This window comes from Phyllostomus discolor, chromosome 11 (assembly GCF_004126475.2).
Source record: "Phyllostomus discolor isolate MPI-MPIP mPhyDis1 chromosome 11, mPhyDis1.pri.v3, whole genome shotgun sequence".
Taxonomy (NCBI): Eukaryota; Metazoa; Chordata; class Mammalia; order Chiroptera; family Phyllostomidae; genus Phyllostomus; species Phyllostomus discolor.
Window position 1 is genome coordinate 90,129,718 of NC_040913.2, and position 22,837 is coordinate 90,152,554.

Here is a 22,837-nt window from a genome sequence, read left to right on the forward strand (position 1 = left end):
CTAGGACTCAGCACCACAGCTCCCACCCACACAAATGAGGCTGTCACTGCCCACTCCCGGGTGGCTTTCGGAAAGTGGACTGTGTCCGCAGCGCTGTCCTTTTCATACAAAGTAGAAGCAAACGAGTCGCTGCCGTGCCATAAAGCTTGATATCCACACGAGGCAATCCCCGGCCTGTTTCAGATTCCGCTCCAAGGTGATCCCTGGGAACTGTTGACTGAGTCGCTGTGGCATGTTATCCATCATTTTTATTAATAAGGGAGAAGCCATCTCCAAGGCACCGGTAGCTTTAACTTGTAATTTGCTTGCAAACTCTTTAAAATAATCATAAAAATTCAGTTACATATTTATTCAAATCCTTTTCTGGACTATGATTTTTTTTTTCTCTCCTTATCTACCAACCTGGATATCAAAAATTGTTATGCATCTTTGTGTCATTTTCTTAAAAATAGTGAACTCAAATCTGAGAAGGGTAACAATGCTTTTACTCACGCTGTCATAGCAGTCTTTTGTGATAACAGAATTTCCTTTATAGTTCTTACTTGAGCTCATATTATAACAAAACAAAGATATATTGTTTTTCTACCAAAGATATATAAGTTCATCACATTCTTTGTTTTTTTAAAAGATTTTATTTATCTATTTTTAGACAGAAGGGAAGAGAGGGAGAAAGGGAGAGGTATATCAATGTGTGGTTGCCTCTTGCACGCCCCCTACTGGGGACCTGGCCCACAACCCAGGCACATGCCCTGACTGGGAATTGAACTGGTGACCCTTTGGTTTGCAGGCCGGAACTCAATCTACTGAGCCACACCAGCCAGGATCCGTCACCTTCTTTCTTTTTTTCTTTTTTCTTTTTTTGAATTGCTCAAGTACAGTTTTCTGCCTTACCCCCTGCCACCCCCCCACCACCCATCACTTTCTTTACACCCACAGGTCCCTTTGATCTGTCCACTGAGGGCTTGTGCATGCAGTTCCGGGCCCAAGGTGCACACAGTCCCTGCACAGGTTGATATCCTGGTGTGGAGAACATGAACGCAATAAGGAATCTATAACAGGTTGGGATAACCATTATAGAGAAAATTGCATGATGAGGGAAAAGGAAAACCATTATAAAGCTCTCCCTGAGGTGGTGACCTATGAATAGCAGGCAGAAAGCGAGACACAAACCCACAGAAATGTCTCACAGAAAAGCACAGCATTTGGACTAGATAGCAGGCACACATCCCAGAGACAGGTGTGAGGCGGGACTTCAGGGAAGGCCCTTGATAGGCTGTAGAGCCAGTCACGCTAAAACCGTAGCGGCCTGGAACCACCTCTGTTTATTATTTCACGTGAGTCCGTAGGCCTGGGCCCAGCACTCTCTGCCAGGCCGGACCACACATCCGCTGTCACCTGGGAAGTCACCTGCAGGCGATGGCTTAGTATGTCCCCACCAGGATGGCTCATCTCCATCCTCTCCATGTGGCTTGTCATCCTGCCATGGGCCGGGTCAGGCTTGTGCTCATGGCAGACGTGGGGGTCCGAGGGGTGACCAAAGCAGCAAGGCCCGGTGTGTTCTGGCTGTGAAACTGTCCTGGATACCCTTGTCTGCGGCCTTCTGCTGGGCGAAGTCCGTGATGAGGCCCTCCCGGGTCCGTGTGATGAGAACTAGACTGTCACCGGTCGGGGGGTTCGCAGACCACCCTGCGAAAGGACAAGGGAAGTGCTAAGGACATTTTGCCATCAGTTGAATAAGCAAGAACCAAGTCATTAAGACCCCAAAGGCCACGAGATGAAGATTTTTTAATTCTGTATGTGAGGATCAGTTAGGATGGTTTTGAGCAAAGAAGGGAATGATCCTGTTTGCTTTACTGATACTACCCTGGTGAGTAGAGGAAGACTTGCGGGCGAGGCAGGCTCTGAGTGGGGAAAGGGACCTGAAATGGGGCTTATTTAGTGGTCGGGGGGGTGGGGGGGCTGATGGTAGCACAGACGACGCTGGTACCAGCAAAGGTGGCGGAACCATCAATCTGGGTTCTGTGGTGGTCCCAGCGCTGCCATGATCTCTGAGCGAGCATGAGGGAGGCAGAAGTCAAAATCGTGTATTGGGTGTTCGGACTGAATATTTTAAAAAGTAACTTTTTTTCCAGTTTGGATGCTTTTATCTTTGTTAATTATAACGATGTCGCTCCTCATTCCAATCAGTGAGCTGATGCTAATTGAGTTATTTATGCTTTGGGAAAGAAAAACACCTCCATTTTTAGAAAACTAGCTTTTTCAGAACCAGCTTTACAATTCTGGAGTAATAACTGAGCTTAGAGGCATGTACATTTTCAAGAGGATGTCAAATACTTTTTACATTGATATTAAGGTGAAGACATAGATTATTGAATAGAAAAATTCTCCTGGAACAGTTCAATTTTTTTTTTTAATCTCAAGGCCCATCACACTCTTAAAAGTTTTGAGGAGCCCTAAAATAAAGATTTTCGTTTATGTGGATTATATCTATCAAGTTTACCATAAAATATATGAATACTAAGAATATTTTAAAATGTAATTAGTTCAAAATAAACATTAATTTCAACATAAATAGTCAGTATTTGTGGAAGTAACTACAATTCTACATTTCTGAAAATGTAACAGAATATAAGTGTGATGTATATTATACATTTGAAAATGTAATGTTACCTCTTTGCAAATCTCTGTCATGTCCACCTTAATAGGAGACAGCTGGTCCTGATGGCTGGTTCTGCCCTCAGTCTGTTGCAAAAGGTTATTTTGGCTGAAGGGTGTCAAGTTGAAAAAGAAAGACGTGAAAGACCCCTGGCAGGGTCTTATGGACCCCAGAGGTGTTGTGACCCCAGTTTGAGAGGTGCTCCCCTGGAACCACTGTTCTAGAGATTTGGAGAAGTGGGCAGCTTCCGAGAGGACACATTGCCCTTTCTAGAAACCTTCGAGTACCGAGTGCCCCTTACGTTAGTCTCTGCACGCAGCTTATCGTTGCTGGCACGGCAGACGGGTGTTTGACGGCTGGCGTTGTGGAGGAGTGACTTCTTCTGACATGCGTCTTACAGCCGGGATGCTTTCGTTCTTCTTCTGTCCGAAACCCTGGTCTTACTGTAAACTCTTGACACCTGCATTAGTTCGTTGGGGCCAAAGCCAAACACCACACAGCGGGGGCTTGCAGAGCAGACGGGGGCTGTCTCACAGTTCTGGAGGCTGGACGCCCAAGGTCAAGGTGTCCACAGGTGGGCTCCCCTGAGCCTCTGTCCTTGGCGTGCAGATGGCCCCTTCCTGCTCTTTCCTCATGTGGCCTTTTCTCTGTGTTCAGGGCCCTGGCATCTGTGTGTCCACATTTTTTCTTCTCACAAAGACCCAAGTCACACTCTTTTGGGTCTACCCCCATGCCCAGTTTTTGTAACCTCTTTAAACTGCCCGTCTCCATGCAACAACCACGTTCTGAGGACTGGAGGTTGGGACTTGCGTGTACGACTTTGGGGGCGGAGGGAGACACAATTCAGGCCGCAGCCGCACCTCACCTCCCACGTGCAGGTGCCTCTGACCCAGCCCCCTCGCCACACACCCCGTGCTTTCCTGGGTTCAGGAACACAAAGGGAAAGAGAAATTATTCTCTGTTTTGTAATAGGAAAAATTACAGTCTTCAAGACATGTAATGCAACTACAGCACTACTCTTGACTTACTGGAAATTAGCTTTTGACTGAAGGTGACATTCCAACAAAGCAGCAAATGTTTAGTAAAAATGTAAGTCTTCTTGAATAAAGGTTAGCAATTGATACATATGGAGTGCCTAAACAATTGCATTGGTAAAAAGATATTTTTTCATAAAACATTTGTTGAAATTCAGCTGTAAATCTGTCTGAATTCTCAGTGCTCGCGTGTCTTCCTTAGTGAATTCAACAAGGCTCCTTTCAGCAGCACTAGCAATCTAGTGCAGGAAACACGCCGTAAAACGTGTAAACAAACAACTTCAAATTGTCCCAATTGCTATGCAGATGTGAATTACCCGAGCTAATAAGATTTCTTTTCTACAACGCTTTAATTATCATAATATTTGAAGCATTTATGTTTAATAGAGTTTTATATATTTATGTTTTCTGGGAAGTTCAACAAAATACATTTTAAAATAAAGGTGTGAAATTTCACACTTTTCTGTGCTTGTTGAAAGTAGCATTCAATATTTTCCGGTTTTGGTTCTTTCTCTTTTTTTCTCATAAATATTTTAGTGTCTATGCTATTATAATTTCCCCAGTTTTCCCTCCATGCCCTCCTCCACCCAGCATGCCCCCCTTCCCACCGTCCATCCCCACACCATTGTCCATGTCCATAGGCTACGCATATATGTTCTAGCAAAAAATACTTTCTTAGAAAAGAGTGTAAAGGAGAAAAATGGTAGCGTAACAATGGAACATAGCCTGCATTTTTAACTTATAACTCTCCTTATCAGAGAAACTCTCATCCTTCTACTGCCTACAGTGTGTAGATATAGGGCAAAATCAAGATAAACAATTAGCTTTAAATGTCTTTAAATTAAAAAACTATATTTATGGTAACAGTATAAATAATATACTCCTTGAATGAAACATTATTCATTTGTTCATTTAAATGTGTACAATATAATAATGGAATGAAAGCATTCCATCACGTGTTGCTTTAGTCTTTTATTATGATATATATCTATGCTTAATTTTTATATGTCGGCAAAAGTGAATATCAATTACTGAGAACACGAGTAGAGAACACTAAGAAATTTCTCCACAGTTAGGTTAATTAGCAATACACACCTGCATATACATTTAATTGACTCTAAAAATGAAATTTTCATATTATTGCCAAATTTCCAGTAAGTCACCAAACTTTTCAGGCTATAAGATGCACCCCCCCCCCTCAATTTGAGAGGAATAATGGTTGTTAATGCTGCTGTTGAGTTCTGTTTACATTTACATTGGTGAAATATTATGTTATTTATGTTATTAAATATTTTACCACATTTTTGCTTCAAATTTTTTTTCCTATTTTCCTCCTCTAAAACCTAGGTGCATCTTATGGTCTGAAAAATACGTTATTTACATATTTAAATACTATCATGGTCATTCTAAAATTTCTGCTTAAACATTTCTGTTTCTGTGAAAATTACATGAATTGTGATTTTAAGTAATTAAATCATGCTATTAAATCACAATAATGTGATTAACTAATCACATTAATTACATATGAATAAGAGTAGAAAAATTATGTTAAATTATGGTGCATCATTTTGTGTCATAATGTTTGAAGGCAGAAGAATGGAAGGCTGTGAATCCTATTTAATTTGGGATCAATATGCCCAGGTGAGAAGTCTTGAGCAAAATTGATTGTCAATCAGTTAACCTGAAGAAAAGTAAATCAGTTAGCTTTTCTTCACGGTCCTGTTAAAAGAAACACTAGTGTTTGACAAAACTGCCCCCAGCAATATTAAATACTAATCCAAAAATCAAGATAGACTGTGTCATCTTCTATAATTGGACTTACTGGTTTTTATGAGTACTCTGTTTTGCGTATGGAAATCTTTACTGAGAAATATTAAGAAATTATGATCTCGTTACATATGACATACTTTTAAATGTCAGTTACACAAGACAATGTTGCAGTCCCATCTCCACTACTTATTCATTGAAATATCCTTAACAAATCACTTAGCCACTTTAAATTTAGTTTGTTTTGCATTTTTAATTTGGAAAACTGGAAGGTCATCTCTTCTTCCCCACCTATAACACAAAGAGTTGTTTAGGGCGTTATTTTAATTTTATTTTATAAAAAAAGAGATGACTGGTAAAATGAAGCTTTTATGAAAAGCTGTCTCCAAATGTACAACAATATATGAAAAACTGTTCCAGGCGATGCAATACCGATCGGGTTCACTTAGATGCATTTATTGATATACGAGTAGATAAGGGTGGAGGAGGGTGGATTGTCACAAAAGCACACTGGCCACCTTGCTATGACACACTTCTGCAGTAAGCTAGAACCATTTTCACTGGAAGCATGCTGGAATTTCATCCCAAAGGCTGACCCCAAACACGGAGTCTCTGTGGATTAGAGGGGAGATACCCCTGCAGAAACCGAGCCTTGGAAGGTGGAGATGTAGGAGGACGTGCTGCGGAAATCACAGTGGCTTCTTTTCCCTTTATTTTGGAGGGTCTCGTGCTCTGAAGGCATCTATCGGGCCTGGTCTGAATCTGAATTGCCAGGTGGTTTGAATCATCAGGGCCTTGTTGGTAAGGCCACAGACTAAAATCATATGACAAGAGTTTTGGGAGAGGAAGTGGCCGAGGTCTGGATGGCCGTGGGAGCCAGCAATGCTCCAGTGTGTCCCCGAGCCCGTCTCTGCGTGGGCAACTTCCCAAGCAAACCTTACACTCGGGATAGTAATGATGTCGTCAGCTACTTGGGGGTGACAGAGAAAATGAATGAAATAGCACAGCTTCTTGAGAGAGTCATTTAATTAATTAGCATCATTACTAAGCCATATCCTACCATTTGTTCAGACCAAGTTCATGTTCATCGAGGCCCTCCTCTTAGAAATTATAAAGACCACTACAGGGGTCACCTCAACCTATTAGAAAGACTAACATTGGAGGGAAATGCTCTATTAAGTATTAGGGTAAGATTAATGTTATTATTAATTTTACCATTGCCTGAAACTATTCCAATGATTATCTTGTCATTAAGATGTAAACAATCCTGTCATAGGTGGAAATAAATGAAGATCTAAGAGGCACAATTTTTAGGTAATGACCAAAACACTTACAATCAACATCTGAGGATCCCTGAAGTCAGAGTGCTCCTCCCAGTGTTAAAACCTCTGCTGTCTTTGTCTTTTAAGGCAAGTTTATGAGATCCGCAATCACATGTATTGAGATTGACAACCACATTTTCCAAGAGTTCATTTTTCGGGATGGCATAAGAATCTCTGATACAAGCAAAGTATGGGGTATGTGCCTGTGTTTGGAACATTTACTCTCAGTTGAGGCTCACGCAGAAGGGAAAGCAAACATTACATGATACAGGTGAAGCCCCACTTACAGGAATGGGACTTTAATGCAAATCACAAACATCATGATTCCAGCAAACCCCACAGGCAAACAAGAAAAGCAGGTGAAAGAAGAACTCAAACTAAAACTTGCTGGTTAGAAGATTCTGGTCCTAGAAAAGATGGGATAGATGTCAGTGAGAAGCTATGCCCATTTTCAATAAAAATGGAATGTCTAAACCCAAACAAAATAATGGGGGGAGGAGAGAGAGAGCATAAAAAAACAACAAAGTGCAGTTGAGAAATCCAGTCTGGATGGAAAGCAAAATTCGGGAAACAGAAGCAGATTCCCCTTTTGTGATTTACCCTGCAGACCAATTGCATTGAGTATGTCTTCAGGAAATCGTTCTGCTCAAATACAAACTGATAAAAGAATGTCTTGAAATAAGATCGCAGAGCTGTGAAAGCAAAATGAGAATGCACCCCAAACTGTTACAGTGCTAACGATAAATTTAGAAAAGAGGGGCAATACATACTGTGTTTAAGAAAAAACTAATGAGATGGAACAATTACTGGCATAATTATATTGAAATTGAGGAATAAAAAAGACAGTTCGATTTTAGCCACCAGAGGTGACATGGTATGTATGGGGTACAGAGAAGACGATCCAACTTTTCCTGGACAGAATCCATTGAAAAATGGCCTTGAAACCCTATTTAGCGCAAACAAGAACTCTATCCATGAAATAAATAGCAACTGGGAATCATTGCTCTAGACCACTGACCACTGACCTTGAGGCGTATTACCTTTAAGACACTGACACACAACAGGAAAACAAACTCATTTAGACATCTCCTATAAAAAGCAGCTCATTGCAACTAGCCTGCATGGATAATTTAGGAATACAAATGGACATAGTGAAACTATACAAAACAAAACAAACGAACAAGGGAATGATGAACTTGGACTTCAGGCAGAAGTGGGGGTGGCTGAAATGATGAGGGGGGCGAGGTGATTAAATATATGTGATTTTCAAGGACCTAGATTTGTTTTGGGTGGTGGACTTCTGGGCACCTAATACATAATTATGGTTATTACTATTATCATTATCTTTTTCAATTGAGGTATATGATGTAAGGTGGGTAAATACCATAAAACCTTAAACTTGGACACATTTTTTACCTGCACTCCCACCTGCCGCTCCTCAGATCAAGATCAAGACCATTTCCAGCAACAGACACGGTTCCTTTGGGCCTGGAAATGGTGTTTCTGGTGGAGCAGAAAGAATGGCGAGAGCTGAACCTAGGCCGGCCCTCCGCCAGGGCGAACAGCTCTAGTTGCAGCTTAAACCACGGCTGTGCTCGGCCGGGTCCTGTTTCCGTGCTGGGGCGTTCCTGGGATTTTGACTGGCATGTCGCTGGTCCCTGGGTGAGATTCAGTTTGGCCCTGTGTGGAGTGCAGCTCCTCAGCCTCCCGCCTCCCGAGACAAGCGTCTCCAGTGGGAGAAGAGCAGCTCATAGGACTGCCCTCCTAAGCATCGTAAGAAAGAGCAGGTTTCATCTACGTTCTGACCTAAACGAGGCTCATCCTGGCAGGTATCTTGTCTCCTGGGGGCTGAAAATTCTAGTCCGCGGAGATTCCAAGTTTAGAATCTTTATGTAGTCTTAAACCCCTGCTGGTTCAAAATCTGGCTTGCGTCTTGCATTCGCCTGCTGAGATCCCCGTGGTCTGAAGGGGGCTTTGCTTCTAAAATCTCCCGTCTGTCCCGGCGCTCATCAAAAGCTTCTGCAGTTTCTCTTTCCTCTGCTGATTTCATCTGCCCGAGTCAGTGGTCCCAACTGGGGAGGAGCGTGCACCCCACCCCCTCCCCCTGCCCGCACTTGACCATGTCTAGTGTGCTTCCTAGGGTCGTCTTCCCGTGCGGGCTCCTAATCATGCACTTGGAGAAATATGGTTATCCTACCTGTAAGCCATGAGCTTCCAACAACGACGTAGGAAAATTATAACCAGGAAACGAGACTGGCTTATTCGGTGGCAAAGAAGGGAAGGTGTTTTACTGCTAAGCAACACGTTCCTGTCAATGAAGTTCTTTAATGACGTGAGTGAAGCAGATGACAGACAGCTCCGTCACACAGCGACTTTGCTACATATACTTCCTGCAGTGACAGGACATGCTGTGGGCTAGGTTTTAGTTCACTTACATACGAATTGTGTCAGTGTTAATAAGAAAAGGTTGCAGCATGCTAGGAGTAGATTTCTGTGTAAATCACCGTTTTGGTTATCTGTGTTTGTGACATGGTTTGTGACAAACATGGTTGTGAAATCTCCCTTCCACTAAGAGCAAAATCCGGATACTGGACATTGGCGTGAATCAACTGACGCTTTACTTTTATTACATAATAAAAACTGCAAAACAATGTTTATTCACATTCAAAATATTAGACATCATTTCTTTGGGAAACCTATTTTCTTTCAGACATGCTGAATTTCCAGATTGAAGTTAGTGTTTAACTGAAGCTTTATCATCATGTGGTAGTGTTACATATCGTTGGCAGATTTGCATGTATGAAAACAAGACAGTAGAATATGTTATGGGATTGCATGGTGTCTAAAAGCTGAGTGCTTTCAGGTGTGTGCTGCTAGTTCATTGGGTTTGTGGAGGGAAGGGCATCAATTTACACTTTGCAATATCTGTGCTCACACAGGGATGTGGGGAGTGATGAAATAGATCTTTTATTATAAAAAAAAACTATACTAGCTCAAACACTTTACTATCATGTGTTTCTTAGGGGGAACGAGTTTGAGTAATGAGCCTTTATTTATTTGTTTTTGACATCAGCGGCACATGAAATGGTCTCATTTCAAGGACTCCCTAACATGAAAGACCCACCACACATGATGTACCTCAGTTCCCACTTTAAGGATGGACATGCCTTAGAGAGTAACAGCACAGATTTCCATTTAAAACAAATCAAAACTCCTGGAAGTGTTATATATTAAATAATGTTAAATAACGAGATGAGTAGAGTTCATCAATATAAATTTCAATACTCAAAGTATACAATCTTCCAGGTCTTGCTGTTTTCATCGATTACGTATAAACCCAAAGTTCAATGACGTTACAAACTTTATCTTAACAACCCATAGGGGTTTTCATGATGTGATCCTCCGGCATGTCTATAGTTTTCGGGTTAATAATGCTAAACTTGAAGTTATTGTTAAGCTGTAAGAACGCACAGGGCACCCTGCCCTCGGGATGTCCTAAAACTGCAGCATTTCGCTCTCCAGCTGTGGAGTTATTTCCCCAGAGAGCGAGAATCAAATTCTTCTCAACCCAACTCTTCTCAGCGAGAGTTAGTCCAGTTGCTATTTGAAACGCTCTATTCCTGTCACAGGAGTGGGATGAGTTTGAACTTATCTATGCCACATGAAAGTCAAGAAAGTTCTTGACACGTGAAGGGAAATCTGCCTGCAACTGATCAGAAACGGACTACGCATTGTAAAATGACCCCAGAACACGGGTGCTAGACTCGAAGGTGACATCGCTGTGTTTGTTTTCTGGCTCAGCTGCCCCTGAGATGAAGATGTCATTTAAGTTCGGTTTTGTGGCTTGAAATTAGCAGTGCCCCTCCTTGGTATTTTCATCCTGAAAGACATTAATTGTTCTCCCAGCACCTCGTTTAATTTCTGTGGGGTTCGGTCTCCTGTGTGTCATCCGTCTTCCCCGGGCTCTGTCAGTGATCAATGAGGCAGCTGATTGCTCGTGTCAGCCCCCCTGAAAGACCCAATGAAAATGAACATCTGTAAAGGCGCCCCAGCCACACCGGCTCCCCCTGTGTCCATGTCACTCCCCTCTTTGGCTACCCTCTGTTACTTCCATCTCATGGGCTGTTTTATAATGTGACCTTAGTCATAAAAAAAAAACACACAAAAAACACTTCCTTGAATTTTAAGTGCTAGGTGAGAGAAAGCAATGGTGTGAAAAAGGAGGGGAGAAAAAAGGAAAATTGCTTTTTAGTGTAAGGCATTGCTTGTTCTATGCCAGAGCGTTCATGAGAGCTGAGACGGGACTTTCAAACTTCCTCCACAATAATACATCAGCGTCCCGAGTCTCGGGTGAGGGGAGTGTGTTTTATTTCTTTTATTTCATGAAAAACATAATTTCTTGGGTAACCTTGGTTTTCCTGGTTGTATAAAATATGATTCCATGTATTTTATTTAGTTTCTGGTTGACTTAACTTACTAGAGTGTGATGGTGTTTTACATGAAATGAACACACGATATGAAGCATTTTGTCACCTCTAAGTAAGGGCCTGTGTGAGAACATGTGTTCAAAACGTTCCAGTTGACTTCCTGAAATTGTCTGAAGCATTTACTACGGACTGGGGTGTGCGTTAAAATTTGAAAATGTTCTCTTCATTGTGCCTGTTCTTTGTATTAAATGTACATCCTGCTAGCATTGCTTTATGCAGCTAAAATGCTTGAGTCATTTACTGCGAGTATTTTTGTCTTTGTATTTCCCTCTGCCTCCTTCTACTATTGTAGTTCTTCTCAGGCTTCATCCATTCGGGAACTTCTGTGGCAGGTCAGAAATGCAGGTGGAGCGCAAAGTCAGTGTTTGACCTCTAGTTTGTACAGCCAAGCCCCACTGAGGAAAGGAAGCTAGCTGGGTCTAAGAAGGCAGTCACAAGGAGAAGGTCTTTGAGGTCCAGGAGATGGAGAGAGAGGAAGTAGATTTTAAGAAAAGCCTCCTAAGATCTGGCCCTGCGTCTTCTTCAAGGTGGGAGGAAGCAAGACTTCAGGTGCAAATGGAGGAAGGAGCACTCAGAGCCAGTTGGGCAAAGGAATACCCATCCTCATCTGAGAGTCCTGTGCCCCACAGAGTACAGGAGACAGCGTGAAGGGGCTGCCGTAACAAAGACCTGTGGTCTCCTGCACTGGAAATATGGCAGCCGTTTTACACCCCGGTGAAGGGTGGAAGGCAGCGACGTCCATCTCAGTGCATCCAGGCTGCTGGAACAAATACCATAGACTGGTTTGCTTATAACATGCATTTGTTTCTCATAGTTCTGTGGGCTGGGAAGCCCAAGATCGAGGCATCTGCAGATTTGGTGTTTGGGGGCCAGCCTGCTGGCCAGTGTGCGCACTGGCCACTCACATGGTGGGAGGGCCAACAGAACTCAGGCCTCTATTTTTAGGTGGGTACAAAGTCCATTCTTGAGGGCCCCTCCCAAAGCCCCCCACCATGTAATAGCCTCACCTGGGGGGTTGGTATTTTATTCATATTTTCAACATATGAATTAGGCCCTGGACACATCATTCAGACCATAACAATGCCCTTTAATTTGGAATCAAGTGGATTTAAAGACACTAATGACATGAAGTATTTCTCACACCTAAATACAGCTGGATATACAGGTCGTGGGAGAAAAGTGGCTTACATTCAGAAAAATTTCTACTTTATTTTTTATTTCAATTATGTGTAACATCTCAATCTAATATAAATAAGTGATCCTAAAGTGCTTTAGATGTTCTGAAACTCCCAGGTAATACAATTCCACAATTCCAGCTACTTTTGTCATTGTTAACTAATGTTTACATTTTTTTCTTTATAAATATGTATAGTGGAAATGGAGGAGGCTAGTAGTACATTTCCCAGTGAGAAATCGTTGCTGCCAGTGTCATCAAAAGCCCTTGAGAGGAGGCACAGAAGGAAGTCGAGGTGGTTCCGCGTCTGCTCTCTCTCCCGCAGCTCCGCGTCTCCCGGTCCCCCTAGCATTGGCTGCAGCTGCTCTCACCCTGTTACCACCAGCCCCTGGGGAACATTTTTCTCCCCCCCGCTGCCCACTCTAGACTCAGCGCAGTGGCGTGGAAGTTGGACAGTGGAAATCACCAATGCAATGTAGTAGTTTCCAATCTGCATCTGTTTGTCAGCCTACAGAGAAGTGTGCACACATGCGCACAAATCGTAACGATTTCCCTGCAGAGGTAAGTTCTGTTATGTTCTTTTTTTCTGTATTTTTCCCTATCATTTCTTCCTCACTAACTCTGTTGGGATGTTGAGGCCAGAATGGTGTTGGTGTGTTCATAAGGGACATTCTGAATTTCTGTCCTTCCTTCTTCCTTTGTTCTACCGCTATAATAAAATAAAGAAAGAGAGAAAGAATGAAAGGGAGAAAAGAGTAAAGGAAAGGAAAAGAAATCCCACCTCACTAGCTGTTATTCAGTCTTCAAGAACTTAGCAGAAAGTCAAATGGCATCGGGCCTGGTGCAAGTTAGGACAAAGCCAGACGTGACCGTGGGCTGACTTGAAACCATGACTTTGACATTAGCAGCCCGGTGGCGGACACTCACACTGCAGTTGTCAGCTTCCACACCAGCTGAAACCCATCAGAAGGTCAATTTAATTCTAGAAATTGAAGCCAGCGTAAGGGATTCGTACAAGAAAATCCTTATGGACAGAAGATGTTAAGAGGCAGTCACGCACAGAGGATAGCTCGTGTATACTTAGAAATAACTCAAAAATTAAAATGGTTCATGGCATTGTCAATGTTTATAGCTGCATCTTTCATGTGATTTCTCCCCTCACCAAGCACTGCTAAGATATCTGATGGTGTGAGAGCCGTTTTGATAACAAAAACACGTATGCAACATATTGCACATGACTATAACGTGCTCCATACAGTTCTGATGTAGGTTGAGTTTGATACTCTAGTGTTATTGGGGCCAAGGAACTGGGGCTGTCAACAGTGTTCATTGTTTCATACCACATATTGCTAGACCCAGAAAAGATTAACCTTCAAGAGTCAAAACATGGCCTCTACGAAATGCATGTCACTTTTGCACCATCATAAAGTTGAAAAACCATCCATCAAGCCAACGTAACTCAGAGACAGTCTGTACCCAGATTAGAAATGTTGCATGCTATCCCGCATTTGCCGAGTAGAAGACCTGCCCTATGCATTTCCCCTGGTTTTTTCGAATTCTGCAGAGAGTAGTGAGCATGGCTTCCTCTGAAATTCCCAGAAAGGGAGCACAGGAGGCAGAGAAAGGCAGTGACATTGCCAGCACTGTCCAGGCAACGCAGTGGTGGCCGAGTCCAGGCTGCGCCGGGCCCTGGTGGTGGCCAGGCTGTCTCAGGAGTCAGGGTGAGTCGCCGTCCTGTTCTGTGCTGACCGCACACCCGCGCATGCCCCTACAGTTTCTATACTGACGCATGGGCCCCTTGTATATATTTTCTCTTTTCACATTCTTCCGCTTTAAAATATGTATTTGATTTCATGTTTTGCAACATTATGAGGCAAACAGAAGCATGCTGTCCAGCAGCAGTGGTGATTCTTATTTTAAGAAAAGGCGTTATTTGACCTTAGGTAGGTGTCTTCGCTCTCACAAAGCTCCACCTCACACGGTGAATTACCTCGGTGTACTCGTTTTGTATCTATGCTGTAATGAATAGCTACAGACTTAGTAGCTTAAGCAACACAAATTTATTGTCTTAACATTGTGGAGGTCAGTATCTAACATGGATATCCCTAGGCTAAAACCCAAGTCATGGGGCTGTTCCTTGTGGTGGCTCTTGGGAAGAACCATCCCCTCACCTCTTCTAGCTTCTAGAAGCCTCTGTGTCCATCTCCCACTGTCCGCGAAGCCAGCAGCGGGGGGCCACCCTCCTCTCACACTGCCACTCCCTTGTTCTCTCTCCTTCCTCTGTTATCCACCCAAAGGGACCCTCCTGATTCTCTTTGCGCTGTGACTCTGTGGAATGAAAGTGTGTTGAGTGGAGCGAAGGGTGCCAGAGCTCGAGCTGTAGTTCAGTAAAGAGCACTATAGAAATTGAAAGAGAGGTCATCACCCACAGGACCTGGACGCTGCTCAGCTCCAGGGCCCACACAGGGACATCTAGGCAGACAGAGAGAGGCGACGCCTGGGACACACGCCTCCATTAGGGCCCACGGGTGGGGTGCTTCGGGGCTCACAGGCTAAGGCCAGGGTGGTTCACCCAAACCTCAAAGAGCAGGATTTGGTCAAGTCCACAGGGGCTCTCTGAAGGGACACCCAAGGGTTGAGTCAGGGTCAGGATATCGGGGAAATCATATGGGGAAGTGACAATGCGCTTGTGACCCTGCAGTCCGTTTTTGGGAGTCGCTCAGAGAACCTCTCCACACCAAGCAGTGGCCCGCCGCCGAGTCAGCTGACTCGTGTCCTGAGTAGCACCCTCCACTCCCCCTCGTCGTGTAATTGTACCGAAGCGCAGGCTGTAGAGCCTCGGGTGTGGGTAGATTCAGGGAGCCTTCCCTACCCCAGCCGTACCAGAGAACGAGCACATTCGCGTGTCAATGTATCCGAGTGACCAGCAGCTCGTCCGCAGGTGAGAAGCCCAGGTCCAGACGGCAACGCTGCTTTCTTGTTATTGTTTGAAAAGGTACATTAGTATAAATCAAAAGTTTAAATTGAAGTATACCGTATCTCAAATCCATCTTCGCTACCTGTGTGGGGTTTCTTAGCTTCTCCTGACCTGTCGTCACCTCACGTGTAAACTAAACTTATCAATCTCGTCCGTATATGGATAGTTGAAGGGATTACACGTGACCATCAGTGCAACATGCCTGCAGCATCCAATACGTGTGAGTGATCTGTGTTATCGCTTCTGTAGAAGAACCATGACGCGGCTGAAAATGGGTAACCCTGGGAATGTAGGTCCTGGGTCACCTGTTTATATGTGTGCACACTGGGGTATTGTAGCCAATCGAAGACCCATTCCGAGCCTGTGTTTTCTCAAGAGTTAAAACGGAATGGTGATGCTTAATTGCGAGTCTTTTAAAAAGAAACCATCGAAGGTGTTTTAAAATGGCACTTTTTCAAATCACACTTTAAAATGACGATGATATAAATGCACACGGTTGTTATCACAGTCCATCCTAATGAGAGCCGCTGCACGCTAGTCTGCTTCGGAAAGCGAAATGGGAGCGCTTTCGCAGTACGGCATCCAGACATCTGGCTCGTGATTTCAGAGTCCTCAGTGGACGGAATGTCTTACAGCAGACAACGGCATAAACAATTTATATTTTTCACGCGTGATAGGAAATGACCTTCATAACTTACCTGTGGCTTCATTGCTCATCTCATGCGAGTCACGCGGTAAATGATAAGAATAAATTATATGATTCAACTGCCCTTTGTGATAAGTTCGCACTGTAAATGGACTCTTTTTATTATCCTGGCATATTTGCAACAACAATGTGTTTTCCGGCTATAAATATTGATAGAGCGAAGCTGTGTGTGTGAGCGCTGTGAGTGTGGGATGGGTTCCGCCCACACCTACGGGATGAGCAGCCGCCGTTCAGGGTTTGCTTCTCCCCCGAAGGACAGTTCGAGCTGCAGGGCTTAAAAACTAGTCTTGGTTAAATGAGTTGTTTCCACCAAGCCATTATTTAATTTTAACTAATTTTTAACTGAGGGTGAACTTTATCCCAAATATTAATCATTGCAGATGAATTTATAGATGTGCCATGTTATATAATCCCCTGAGTGAGGAAAATGTTTCAAAATCTAGAATTATATAAAGACGATTTTTCTATTTGGAAGGATCTCTTTGCTAACGGACATTTGTCTTTAGTCAGCATGCCATGGACCTGTAGACCCGCTGTTTAACTGCGGGAGGATTTGGTCACGGGACACGCACAAAAACAGGCAGATTGGAAAGGAGGGAAGGGGTTAAGGGGAAAGACGGGATTAGGCATCTTTCACGTCATAATCCCTGTTATCTATTTTTAAATAAATGCAACCGTTGTGTGTGTGTGTGTTTAATAAAATTCTGTAATTTCTATGTGCCAATTTAAATGCCCAAGACGGAAGCTTATTAAAAAAGCAGAGCCCATTTTTCCTTTGTCAACTTTTCATTTTTTAGGACTTGGAGCAACTTATCTTTCTAGAAAGTCTTACCTGCTTTTTCTGTTTCTCTTCTTCCCAACCTTTACCCCTGTAGCTTAAACAAACAAAATGACTCGTTGGCATGTTCGGCACCTCCCGAGCTCAGCGTCCTTCCTTACCTTGCATGAGTTTTTTTTTTTTTTCTGTCGGATACATTATTTATGGAACTATGCTTGGAAAATAGTCCAAATATTTCCCTGAACAATCTAAAACTCCACCACCCAAATTTAACAGCCTCTCTAGGCATGACTACTTTAATATTCATTTTTAAATATTTTAAATTGGTGCCCATAGTAAGGAAAACGTTTCCTCACTTGTAACACATTTCAGCCTCGGCCTGTGTTGAACAGCTTTAAATGATGCATCTCTGTGAAGCTGACCATTTTAATTATTACAAGAATTTTGATCTTTATACACAGCGCCGTCCCTGTTTTAACCATTGGAAAACTTCCCAAGAGTTTCAATATGTTTTCCTGGGTGGTTTGTATGCATGTATGTATATATGTATGTATTTAGTGTTTATAAAGCTATAATGATTATTTGTGTGCTGATATCTAGTAAACAAAGCCTAATTTGGGTTAATTTCCATCTAACTTTCCAATAAGTATTGCAAACTCTATACACTCTCAGCTTATTCCTTCTGCATTTCGCTGTCCTATCCCCAGTCTCCTGTCCTCATTATTTCATGTTTTTTTTCTTGCAATATTCTGTGCATCTATGTAAGGTACCCCTTTTTCCCCACAAAGGCAGGAAACAAATATATGTGTCAGTCATTCTGAGTGAGTTCCAAGCACACACGAGAAACAGAATCATTTTTCAACGGTTTCCCATTCACTATATATGTTGGAAACACATATGCTCCCAGGAACTGCGAGAAACACCTAAATCGGGAGAGCGCTGAAAACCGTTGGACGTGGAAAAGAGAGAGACCCGTGTTCCTTCCTTCCGCTGGGGCTGCACTCGCCAGGTTTTCTGTGCTGCCCCTGGGAAACCGCGGTGGGCGAGCTGGAGCCTCCCGCGAGTCCTCACTCGTTTAGCCCGGAACCGGAGTGTTATCGCCAGCTCTGTTGGAGGAAGCCGGCCCCGAGGTGGGCTGCTAACACAAGCATCACTCTAGGCTCTGTGGATCCTGTCACAGGAAACACCGGGGGGGGGGGGGGTGTAATCGGGCCATCCTGCAATCAACCAGACCTCTCTCTTCCCCGAGGGTCAGGGTTCAGGGTCATTGCCGTCGAAGAGCCTGGTTACCCAGGGGCTCCTTCACCGTCTAGGGATGCACTCCAATGCCATCAAAGGTGACATGAGCGAGTTCAAGGGAGCCCAGCAGGGATTTTCCTCAATAACCGCATGTTGTGAAAAGAGGCAGAACATTTTAATTCCTCCTGTAAGCTCTTTGTCCTCTCCAGATTGGAGAAGAGGATGCTGATACGCAGTTTCACACTGCAGTGGCCGACCTGAGGAGCTGGGACGTGCCCCAGGGCAAGCACGGAGGAAGACCGCCGGGCTCCGTGACAGATGACGTCTGTTACTCTGGAGTAACGTGCTGGGTCTGAGGTGGTGACGATTCCAACCGTGGGGACTCCCCTGTTCTCATCTCCCAGTCGTGGCTTTAGGTTGAAGTGAGAAGGAACGGAGACCAGAAGATGCCTGACAGGCTTAAAGGACAGTGGACAGGTGTGGGCTCTGGGGACTCGGAGTAGATGTTAGAAATGGGGTAACTCGTAGGAGTGGACTTGGCCCAGATGCTCAGTTAATTTTTTTTCTAATTAAAAACCACTCTGGTTGGCATAGCTCAGTGGATTGAGGGCGGGCTGTGAACCAGGCATCACAGGTTCGATTCCCAGTCAGGGCACATGCCTAGGATGCAGGCCACAGCCCCCGGCAACCACACATTGATGTTTCTCTCTCTCTCTCTCTCTCTCTCTCTCTCTCTCTCTCTCCCATCTCTAAAAATAAATAACTAAAATCTTTTAAAAATATTAAAAACCCTTTTGACTACATATCCAGTGACTCAGTCATAGTAGTTGTGCCCCTGGGTATGCCGTAAACCACCCTCTGTGCTCCCGCTGATACGGTCCATAGGAACCACCCACCGGCTTTGAGCTGATGGGTAAGCGGCTTCTTAACTGGATCCCTTGCTTCGTCTCACTCCCAGTGTTCTGATTTCTTCTCTCCACAATTTGGATTAAGGCTGGTCTAAAACAAATCTCTTACCACTTCATCCTCGGTTTTGAGATGTCCTTTGCTCTCTCCCCGTAGTGTTTTACATTTCTGGCGGGAAAATGTGTTTTGACCTGGCTTCCCGCTGTCTGCCCAGTTCACTGAGAGGCTGCTGCAGCACGGGCACTGTGAACACTCGGCAACCCCCCTGCCAGGGTCCAAACCGTGCCACTCAGGGCTGCGTGCACTTGTCGCAGGGTGTTGTCATGAGGATTGCAGGGCACTAAGATGATTAACTGTGCAGAGTGCCAAGGACAGCATTTGGTGCCCTCCCAGCACCCTTCCCCCCATTCCCCCCACCCCATGTGCCCGGTCTCCCAGTACTCAAGGTCCACAGAAGCATATTTTGTTCTGGGAGTGTGGTGGGCTGTTTCCCGGGGGCTGCTCTTGCATTTGCTCTTCCTTGTGTTTCGGTGACAAGCTTCTCCCCCATCTCCGGACTACTTGGGGTTTTCCTTCTGGCCCCCAAGGCCCCCAGTTTACCCACGCACAGCACATAGATTAGGATGTTGTCCACTCTCCTTGCAAGACTCAATCATTCTTGAATACCCCACATTTTCATAGAACGTCTTTGGCATAAGTAACAAACGTGGATGATGCAAGGGAGTGACGGATTTCAGGGAAAACTGAATCCAGGAATGCTCAGAGCCTCTTGCCTTCTCTTCCTCTCCCTTCTCTCCCAGCACAAAGAGCTGAGGACCAATATATTTCAGGTTGTGAATCCCTACAGAACACAGAACATCAGCAACAAAAAGGACAATGATATTGCTGTGAGAATTCACCGCATGGCTGTCTGCGATCCAACTTCAAGCAATGAAAAAATAGTCTAGAGGCAGTTGAACAGAGTCCATTTAAACTTGTCAGCACGTACACTGAGGTATTCAACCTTACGAGCAGAAGTGTAGCAAAGGTACACAATTCCTGTGATCTCCTTAATCCCCACAGAGGCGTGCCTAGGCGGGGCACACCAGTGGCCAGAGGCGTGCCTAGGCGGGGCATGCCAGTGGCCAGAGGCGTGACTAGGCGGGGCATGCCAGTGGCCAGAGGCCCGGCTGCAGAGTTCTCTGTGTGGGAGAGCGTGGGGCAGAGACTTCCCGGGTGACTGTGTAGCAGGGAAAACTGCCCACCCCAGGAGGCTAGACCTTGTTTGGTGAAGGGTCCACAGGCCAGGGTGTGTGAGCTACTTCTGACTTCTTTCTTTCCTAAGCCGCTGAAAAGGGGGAGAACCAAGCCTCTAGGATTGCGTTAATCTGTCTCCCCTCAACTCCCCACAAAGCTCAAGGTCAGTTTGAGTTCCTTCCACCCAAACTATTCTCAAAACAGTATATTTGAACATATTCACAGTTGATCAAAAACTTGAAAATTATAGTTGCTTAAAGTCTCCCTTAAGTGTGTGTGAGCACTATTTCATTCGAACTCCCCAGCTCATTTGTCTATTTTCTATCGTTTTTGCTTTCCGTCCTTTATTACACGTGTACATTGGAGTTGTTGCAACCCCACCATCCCTAAACTTTGGCCCTGGAAGAGTCACACATAAAAACACGTGCATCGCGCCAACTCAGATGACCTTTCACCCTGCTTGACGGATGACCTGGTTTCCCTGTCCTACTCTACGGTGTATCAGATCTAAGCTCTGGTTCACAAAGACGAAAAGGTTCTGTTTCCCTTGCCGACATTTGCATCTAATTAGTGCTGTCTTTGTAAAATCCATGGCTGTGCTGATAGAAGTTCTGAGCCGAGAAAGAAACTTTTTAAATGCCAGCGCAGTGTGTCACATATTTACCGCTCTTTGATAATGCCGCCGCCGTCTTATCTTTCTAACCTTTCGGTACCGTCCCTGGTTAGAGACAAGTATATCTTTCACTGTGAACTTTGCCACAGTTGCCCCAAACAACAGATTTTATAATGAACTGCATTGATTACGTTTGATGTGACTTACAATTATGCATGTCCGCTTTAGAAATGGCTCCGTCACGTCATGTTTGTGCCTTTGACAAACTGACCCAGTTCTTTGAAATGCTTTCAAATCTATGCTCGAGTTAATGACCTAAATCCTTGTCTTGATGGGTTCAGTGGGTTTGACATCTTCCTCACAGGAGCATGGAGCTGTGATATCTGGACATTATTCATAACCGCCTACCCTGACGAGGAACTGCACTGGAGCATGGTTTGCAAATGAGAGCAAAAAAAAAAAAAGCAGCAGAAAAATGCAGTCCTCTCTTAAACTGCATTCATGAAAGTTTAACTGGGAAGTTTACTCTAAACGGCAACTTCTCACACGTCAATTTATCTTAGAGGCAAATTATTTACAAATTAAAATGCATCCAAACTCTTTAACTATGTTTAAATTGCAGAGGATCTGGGCATGTGTGCATTGCTACCAGTTTCATCACGGCGCTGTCATAAGGATCTTTAGCGCACAGAATTACAATGAATGTGGAGGTTCGGGGATTAAAATCTCCTTAAATACTCATTCACATGACAGACTGGAGCAATTAGTGCAGAGTAACAATGGGGCATGGATAACAAGAGTGTCTCGTACGTTTCCGCGGAGAGTCATCTTCCATTATAATCATCCTAATGGAAAAATCACAGTGGTTGAATGAGAGCGCTATTGGTATAGCATTAAAAAAAATAAAAAGAAATTAACACCCAAAAAGCATCATTAAAGTCGCATTAAGGAACTGATTGAAAGTGACCAGAAAGGGAATAATCACGGAACTGCCATTACTACCCCCTTCCCAGAGCCCTGAGTCCAGGTGTTCCAGAACTCTCGCGTCGGTGGGTGCCTGAGCTCCAATATCTTCGCACAGCGCCGCGCAGGGAGAACCAAACGACGGCCCTGGTGATCCCGGGAGCTGCCGTTCGTCAGCTCCGGTTCCGTCTCCGCCGTGGAATCTGCTCTCCACGCAGCGGCGCTTCATCTGCGCGTGGGAAGTCAGAAGAAAGAGCTGAGTGAAACACAAACCTTGCTATCACGGGCTGCACCAGCTTCAAACATAAACTCAACTCACTAAGACGCGGGTGCTGGTTAGCATATTCAAACATATTTTCCCGTGTTTGCTCTTTCTGCTCTCTTTTTTTTTTACTTTTCATAAAAATAGCGAGTAAAAAACAATCCGTGCCCAAACGGAAGGTAGAAAGGCAGAAGGAGAGGTTTTGCTAAGATTGATGTCTAGAGAAACAGAGTGTAAGTCAATATACAGGGCGGAATTGTTTGTTGTACATCAACCCATATGCTTGCAGATGGGGAGCGGGGTGTGTGTGTGTGTGTGTGTGTGTGTGGACTTGGGATGAGAGGGTTCAAGGCTGATGATGTTGCAACAAGAGCACGTGTTGACAGCCAGGTTCATTTACTACTGCCTTCCCCCCACCCCCATTCTTGAACAACCAACCCCAGCATTGAGCTGCCACCCTTGGCAGGTAACAAATCGAACCCGGCTCATCTGCAAGTGAGAGAGTCTCCCTGAATTAGCCAATCCAATGACGCTCTTCCCAGGTTGATTACCACAGCACACGGAAACCCTGCTATCAGTGTGAAAGTGGTATTTCTATTGGGATTCTCAGTTTGCACAGAGGAAAGGGGAGGATAAGTTATGCTAAGTTAATAAGTCACAGAATATTTAACATAGATACAGTGCTTGCTCTTTCATGTATGGCGACTGCTGAATGGG